The sequence below is a fragment of the Artemia franciscana genome, chromosome 1 (assembly GCF_032884065.1).
Source record: "Artemia franciscana chromosome 1, ASM3288406v1, whole genome shotgun sequence".
NCBI classification, from domain to species: domain Eukaryota; kingdom Metazoa; phylum Arthropoda; class Branchiopoda; order Anostraca; family Artemiidae; genus Artemia; species Artemia franciscana.
Window position 1 is genome coordinate 6,610,774 of NC_088863.1, and position 8,653 is coordinate 6,619,426.

General features: G+C 32.8%; 1 long non-coding RNA gene across 1 annotated transcript; it reads left to right on the forward strand.

Moving 5' to 3' along the window:
• The first annotated feature begins 6 nt into the window (after positions 1–6).
• LOC136024898 (uncharacterized) lies at positions 7–4,590 on the forward strand. Its single transcript, XR_010616952.1, has 2 exons — positions 7–3,650; positions 3,685–4,590. It is a non-coding gene; the product is annotated as an uncharacterized LOC136024898 (long non-coding RNA).
• The last annotated feature ends 4,063 nt before the right edge of the window (positions 4,591–8,653 follow it).

Consider the following 8,653-nt stretch of genomic DNA (forward strand, 5'->3'; position numbering starts at 1 on the left):
AAAAAATAACTGTCAAAATCACAAAAGTGATTTAACTGTCTACTTTTCATCATGAAACCACTAACAGTTTATAGGACATCATACCACTGTCAAAGCCTAATGATTGAAACTAAGAATAGAGCACTTACGTATATTTGTACTTAATGTAAGATCAAACGTCTTTTTGCCTAGCATGGAATCTGAAATTCAAATCCTGCACGGAAACACAGGATCAATACAGGAGCAAGATAAGCAAAATTTGGACAAATCAATGGAAAAAAAAGACAGGAAGAATCAAACAAAAGTATACCTATAACCCAAAACTATTACCTAGTCAAGACAGATAATATATAGGCACTTTAAAAGGGAAGGAAACTTACTATTAGTCTTCTTGAATGTAGAAAAAGGACTAATGCAAAAGCAAACAAAAAACTACGAAAGCGGACTGCTCCTAGGGCGGGTTCTTTTCGAGGTACTGAACAATGCCTTTGATTCACCCAAGGTGTCAATTACATGTGTATGGGAATCAATGGGGTCTTAGCAAAAAACTTAGCTCCATAGCCGCTCTTGCCGTTTGGATGTGTCTCTGTCCGTTTGAATTTTTACCCTTATTTTATTTTGTTGCTTTTTCTAAAAGATTGATATGACAGAGGGAGTAATGAGCTTGAATTAATTCTCTGCTCAAAGCTATGGAAAATGATATTTAATTGATAGTGAAGTCCATGCGTGAGCACTAACTTTAGAGAGGGAATTAAGTTATGAAAGGGATGTTTGTCTAATAATTCGGACCATTAGTCCAATACCTGTTAAAGAAATTAATCTATCCAATAGTAACAAAAAATAACACTCTTGATTTAACTGTCTACTTTTCATCATGAAACCACTAACAGTTTATGGGACATCATACCACTGTCAAAGCCTAATTATTAAAATTAAGAATAGAGCACTTATGTATATTTGCACTTATTGTAAGATCAAACGTTTTTCTGCCTACCATGGAATCTGAAATTCAAATCCTTCACGGAAATGCAGGAGCAAACACAGAATTAATACAAGAGCAAGGTACGCAAAATTCGGACAAATGATTGGAAAAAAGACAGGAAGAATCAAACACAAGCACAAAGAAGGGAGGGGTACAGGTGGAAGTGAGTATTGAAGAAATACAGGAGGAAGGACTAACGTAGACACAAGACCCATTACTTGAACAAACAGGGGACAAAGTTTATGTTAAAAGGGCACTTTTGGAAGCACAGTCATCATTAACGTAAAGTCGCTCTTTACTAGGTTCTAGCTAAGAAAAAGTAAAAAAAAATATCTTTATGTACATATGCTATTCATGGTTGGAGCATAGTTTTCCAAACCCAGTTGGGATAACATAAAACTAAGATTGTTAATGCAACCGGTTGTCAAATCCCTTTGGAATTTATGGTAACATTTTGGTCAAATGAGTAGAAACGAATCAATACCAGGGACATTGGATGCAAGGATACAGCATTATAAATTGAGTATAAATTTGGAGGAGGGATTTAAAGATTGTGTTGACAAAATCGTCCAGTAGGCTGACAAATGCAGAACAACGAGCTAAATTTCCAAGGTAAATAGGTAAATTTTGCAAGGTGTTGACACGTGGTGGTGACACTTTAGAACTCCCCCTTACGCCTTACATAGCCCCTCTCACCTTTAGCTGTGCCCCTGATTTGACATTTTGGTTTCAACCGATTGAACCTTGGATCTTTCACCCACGCAAGTGAACATGCATTAAACAGAAATGTAGGGTTTACTGTATTTTTTTAGCGTATTTTTTTTTATTTGTCACCTCAGCTCTGCTGCTCTATCAACCAACTCAGATCAGATCAAGTTTTTTGAGAGCTGTTCTCTCAACCAACAGTCAGACTTAGCTGGTTGCTCCGCCCCCAAGACTAGACAAGCAGAATTTACCTGAGGAAATCTGATGCCCTCTTCTGAACAAGTTAAGGGTATAAGAATATCGGCTGATAACCGATAATCTCTTCCCAATATCCGACAGTGACACTGACCCTCATACCAGCCCGATAATTTCGGTCGGTTGATATATCGATCAGGCCCTAATTTTTAGTAAATATAAGTTCAATTATATTTTTGGGTGGTAATTCTTATTTTATAGTTACAGAACTTTCAAATAAGACCTGGGTAGTAATTTGAAAATCCAGTTGGTGCCAATAAAATTAACTAGCTAATTGATACGATTTACATGACAACTGGGTTTTGAGTGTTAACTGCGTTATACAATTAGTAAAGTGTCTCATACGCAATTAAAGCAATGCATAAATTGTCTTTCTCTTAGAAAAAGATAAACTAATTAATTGATGCTGTTTATTTTTCAGGATTCAGAATTGGCTTGAATCGGCTCGTATTATAGTGATGTCGTGTTCGAATAAGGTGAAGATGTGCCATGTAGCTAACTTGAACTTTTTTTTTGTAACTCTATTATTTTCCTTATTTATAGCGAAATCTTGACAGGAACCTTTTCAATTTTTTTCTTTGAAATCAGTTTTTTTTTTAATGAAGTGAAATTTCAATTCTTTTGAAATGAAAGTCTTTTCTTTAACTCTGATCTTAATTTAAGGATATTCTGCGGTATATTGAATCCTTATTCCATCTCCTGTTTTTTATTTAATTTTCTAAATAGTTCACTTGCAATATAAAGATTGATTGTACATTAAGCAAAACAGGCTATCAAAAAAGGGTTGTGAGTATAAAAAATTACATTTTCCAAAATCACCGAAAAGCAAAATCAGGAAATAAAATGATCAACAAAACTCTGTGGAAACAGCTAATGAACCATGTTTTTTTAGACTTAATAAAAGAACTGAATTTGCAGTCATAGATTGAATGTTCAGCCAAATTGGCTATTGATAGAGAAACCTCATAATGAAACTTTCCGACTCCTTCCGTTGAAATCTAACTCTGATCTTAACTTAAGGGTATTCCAAATTATATCAAATATTTTTTTCATCCAACTATTTTATTTAATATTCTTGATTGTTCATTCATCAAAACAGGCTATTCCAAAAAGGGTTGCAAGTACAAAAAATAACATTGTCCAAAATCACCAAAAAAGTGAAATTGAGAAATAAATTGACCAATACAACTCTGTAAAAACAGCTACTGCATCCTGTTTTTGGAATACTTAATAAAAGGATTCACATTCAATTTTCTGCATTCTGTTTTTTAAGACTGTTGGGAAAGAAAGAATAGATTACTAATCGGAAAAATGCAGAATTATCTTCACATAAAATATAGCAATCGAACAAAATATCATCTGAAATATATAACTGAAAGTATGGAGGAAAATAGAAAAAAAATAATAATAAAAATAACAAAATGCAAATCAAGAAGCCAAACTGATTTACTTTTATTTAAAAAAATATAGGCTAAATTCCATAAATCATTTACTCTGGCTAAGTCTTCAGAATATATAGACACATATTTTAGTCCTGCATTTAGATATAAACCTATTATAATACTCAAGAGAAAAAGCTCTGTTTTAGGTTATATGAATTGAATTTAACCATAGAATAATGAACATAGCCAACTCTTTCAGTCGTAAGAATTGTAGCCTATATTTCTATATGCTTTGGAATACGTATTAATGAGATACGTGTTCAACCTTTTGTGTAATCCCTTACTAGGTGGCTCCTACCGCTGCTACTAACCTCTTACTAGGTGGCTCCTACCGGTGCAACCCAGATTTGTCCAAAGTATTTACTTTGGTAAAACCTAAATGGGTATTATCATAGTGGTACAACAAATAATTTAGTTCAATCTTGATACCATTTTTTTTCCTAGTGCAAAACAGCTCAGTTATAATAAATGTAAAATCATATATTAACATCATACCGGTTGGAACATTGGCTAAAAGGAATTGGTCAAAATTGGTGTTGAAATGGGAAAACATATTTTATTTAAATACGATTTTTGACAAATCAGTTAGAATTTAATAGGTATAAAATGTATTTTATAGGTTTTAGGCTTTACGAGAGTAGAATGATAAGGTTGTTATAAAGATAAATAAATCCCGGGGAACGGATTGCTTCCTGGGAAAGTCATTAACTTGTTCCTATAGAAATTAAAGCCTTTTCTATGAGATCTTCTATTGTAATGTTAAGTTAGTATGCATTCATTCAGTTTTGGGCTTATTATTTAAAGTTTTATTTTCCTTCTGTCTTCTAATTTGATTTTTTTTTTTCATGTCCATTGTTGTTTGCTTTGCTATCCACAGTGATAGACAGCACGCTATCTACAAATAATTTATAGATGACTAGGGTTTTTGTCAACAATTGATGCGTATCAGGGAATTGGTCAGTTCCTGATAAGATCATTTCCTTGTTACTATTAAAAGGGTTTTTCACCCGTACGTGACTTCTAATATTTAATATTAGGCTAGGATGCTCTCACTTAGTTGCGGCTTATTATTTGAAAGTGATTTTTTTTTTCAATATGCTTTTTTTCACGTCCAGTGTTGTTCGTTGTGCTATCAACATTGATTGGTGGCACACTATCTTAAAGTGATTTATAAATTACTGTATTCGAAATTTTCAAATTAATAATAAACGATTTATCAGTGACAAATCTTAGATTGTTATTAGGCTTAAGACACACTTTCTGCTTTACTGCTTAAAATGTTCTTTATGATTTATTTTGCACTAGAACTTCGCTGGTAACGTGCCTTATGCTTTATAAAGCTTTAAATAATTATCACCAGATTTATGTAGCTTTGTTAAGCATTAAATTACATAAATGCATAAAACACTTGATAGCTGAGACAATAAAATCTATGATTGAGGCAACTGAGAACGAATTAGTAAAATAATACCAAAAAAAGAAGATTGGTTAAAACTAGAGGAAACTTGGTCGCCGGTCTACCGCACCTGTTTGAATCAAAGGTTGAATCATTCATTGGTGCGGTCTACCGCACTGGAGTTGTTTGAATCAAAGAAATCAGGAAATTGAAAATAATCGGTCATTTGTCACTTTAAGCATCACGGAAGAGAAAGAATAAAGTTTAGATTATATGGCTGTTATTTAATATAAAAACTTAAACTTAGTCTTTTTTGGGTTTAGATCCTCTCCCTCTCCCCTCTTTTGCGGTGCCCTGAAATTGCCAAACATGTCACCTTCCTTGTGGAGCTCATACGCCCCTGATTCTAACTCATAATATAACATTGGGCTGATCATTATTCTTTCCTAATGAATTTTGCTTTTCATTACCTTACGATACAAACCTTCGAAACTAGTTTTTTTAACCACTAAAACTGAAAGCAAACTAATATTTTGAAATATTTACAATTTTGATGGGATTAAATTTCTGATTATTAATATTTTAAAACACTATTCATTTAGGAAGTTGTGGCTATCGTAATGGAAGTTTCGGCATTGATAGACTACAGGATTTGAATTTGAGTGGAACTTTCCAGGAATAGTTAGATATGAATATTTGTTCCAAATCTGACAATGTAGAAGATGCGTGAAATCAGTTTGGGGAAACTAGTTTGTGCTGTAATAGGTTTTTTCTTATGGGGCAAATATGGAAATGGAGCCCAAATATTAGTCAAACAAGCGGAAGCCTGGTAGAAACGAAGAAGGGTTTGTACAAATCCCTTTTACTGATGGATCAGATTAAGACAAAAGGAAAGCGATGGAAGTCATTAAATTATTAATTTATAATAAATATACAATATCGGTAATGAGTGAAGACATCTTCCTAGTTATTATAAAAACATTTTGTTATAAAAAGGAATATTTGTTATAAAAGGGAACAGGAGCCTGGAACAAGAGCATAATAAACAGCCCGGAACAGGAGTGTGCTGTCTGGACAAAATGTACTCAAAGAATCCCTCCTATAAACCCACAAATAATGATACAAAAATTTATTCGCGACATTTTAGAACCCTCGCTCATAAGCGTAAACAGACACAAGAAGTGGCAAACTTTCAACATATAGTTGTAATTTTCAAAACATTGTTATGTAAACATTAAATAGTAGTAGTAGTATTAATTTATTATCCAAAAGCACACCAAAAGCGTCGCTCTCGAGGGTGCGTTACCAACAAAAATAGAAAAGTACAAAAATAATAAAAACAAAGAACAAAAAAAACGAAAACAACAAGTTAATCTATAATACGCAGAAGGGTGAAACCGTGTACCGAAAAAAAATAACTTACATAGGTAATACATATATAATAAAACAACATAATGTCATGATTTCGAAGCGAAAAAAAGCCAAAAACAAAAACCAATAAACAATTCCATCAATCTTAATCTATTTCAAAGGTATACTTATCAAGCAACCACACACGCAGCTCGGTTTTGAATTGATTAATGGGCAATTCTTTGGTACTTGGAACAAGCTTTTTCCACAGCTTAGACCCTCTATAAATAACAGAAAAAGCAGCCCTACTTGAAACTAGGCGAGGAACCTCAATATCTCCACTTTTTCGAGTTCAGTGACCATGAACATTTGATCTTTCCCGAAAAAATCCTACAAAACTTTCTGGAACACACCCATAATAGCACTTATACATAAAAATCAGTGTATAAAAATCACGTAATCCGGCTGCAGGCATTATATTAATTATACTGTAGATTGACCTAACCGAATCCCGGTTCCCTATTCCACAAAGTGATCTAATGGCATTATTCTCTAGTACGCGGATTGACGTTGAAAATAAATAAATTAAGGGACTAAGGGAAAAGCTTCCCATATCTAGTTTGTGGTAAACCTTAGTTTGATACAAGAAACGAATCTAAATTAAAAAAGTGATTTTCTTCCAAATAGATGCAAAGGACAATGTTAGAACGTAAAAAGTAAAACAAAAATTTACAAGGGGAGATATGTTCCCTATCCCCTGATACTTCTATGATTTTTTAAAAGTATCAACCTACTATATTAAATATAAAAAAATTTAAAATTAAAAAAAAAAATTTTAACTCAATGCTTTGAGAATCAAGGACTTATTTAATAATGTTAAGGAACCAAAGTAATGGTTTCATGGTAACAATTCCAGTTTATTATAAAAAGGGGAGTCTAACCTTTGTCTGTTTTACACAGAAAGTATGGACCTCAGGCTAGACTGATGAATAGTACATTGTGCTTTAAAAATATTTGGGTAAACACCTTTTTGTAAATTCTTTGAGGCCAAAACAACTGGCTTTCTTTTATCTTCATGTGAGAACCTACTGTTGACAGCTGAAGGAGAATTTTCTGGCTGAAGGAAAGAAGCCACATGAAATATCTACGTCCCGTTTTGTTTTTTCAAAGCAAGTTTTTTCTTTCAGGAGGAAAGTTTCATTACAACTAGAACATAAGTAGGTGCTGGTTTCAAATTAAAGTAACATTAAGCTCGATACAGGTTAATATGTATGGAATTTCCTAACCTATTGTAAAAATGTTTAATGAGAACAAAAGAAAATTAAAAAACATTTATTTTGACCAACCACTTTCCCATGATTTGATTGTTTTTCATTTGATTTTCTACGTTCGAGACTGTTTGATTTGCGTCCTAGACTTTTACTATTCTTATTTATCTATTTTACTTACTATTCTTCGAGTATCAGCATATAAACAGAGCCGCATTTATGTTGGGTTTCAATAATAATAAATTTTTCATGATGACCTGATAAAAGTGGAATTAGTAAGGTGTTCAAAATACGCTTGTTTCTTATGAAATGCAAATTCTTGAAAACTCCCAGGGTTTGACAACTTTAGGGTTGTGACACAAATTGGAGAAAAAAAAGTCGTAAAACTTAAAAAAAAAGGTTTAAAGTTTAAAAAAAAAGTAAAAAAAATCGAAAAACTTTTGAAGCAAGGGAAAATGTCAAAGTGAAATTCTTCTTTTATCTTATGTCACAGGGTAAGAAAATTTATCTTCATAGTCTCTCGCTCTAACCTCGAATTTTGCGCAACAGTCGCAAATGGTGATGCACCAGAATAGTGTACTTTGACAATAACTAAATGGTAAATGCATTTTAAAGTGTTTTAGTCCTTAATAATTAAGGATAGGTTCGAAACACTAACCGGGGTATATGATTTTGCATTACAAGTATTCATTCGTTGTGGTGGTTATGAATAAAATTGTACAGTTAGACTTTAAGTTGGAATTTTTTTTTGAGTTGGAATTTTAAGGGATGAGGGGTTGTATGTAGATTCTAATTGGTGTAATAGTACAAGTAACGTAGTTTTCCAATGATTTTTGGAGCTAAATTCCATGGAGGCTTAGAGACAGAAGGAGCAGTGGTACTTTATCCGTTCTTTTTGGATTAAAATTAAATTTTCATAAGGAATCAGGTAATTGAGGATCAAATGTCTTTTGGTTTTAAGAACTGTTACAACCCAAAATCCAGACTGCAAAAGTTAACTGATAAAATTTAATTAATTAAATTGATGCTGATTACAAACCATACCATTTATTCCTCCTCTGTATATTAAGAGACCTGAAGATGGTATACATAGCCCTCCATATTCTAAAATAGAGTCTTGACAGTGGTCAAGTATGGCTTTGAGGTGTGAGCACTCTGAAAAAAGAGAAGGATTCACTAGATATTTTTCAGAAAATTTGTCTACGGATTGTTTTGGGTTTTTGACTGGCTGACTGTATGTTAAACAGTAGACTCTACAAATTTTTTGTTCAATGCT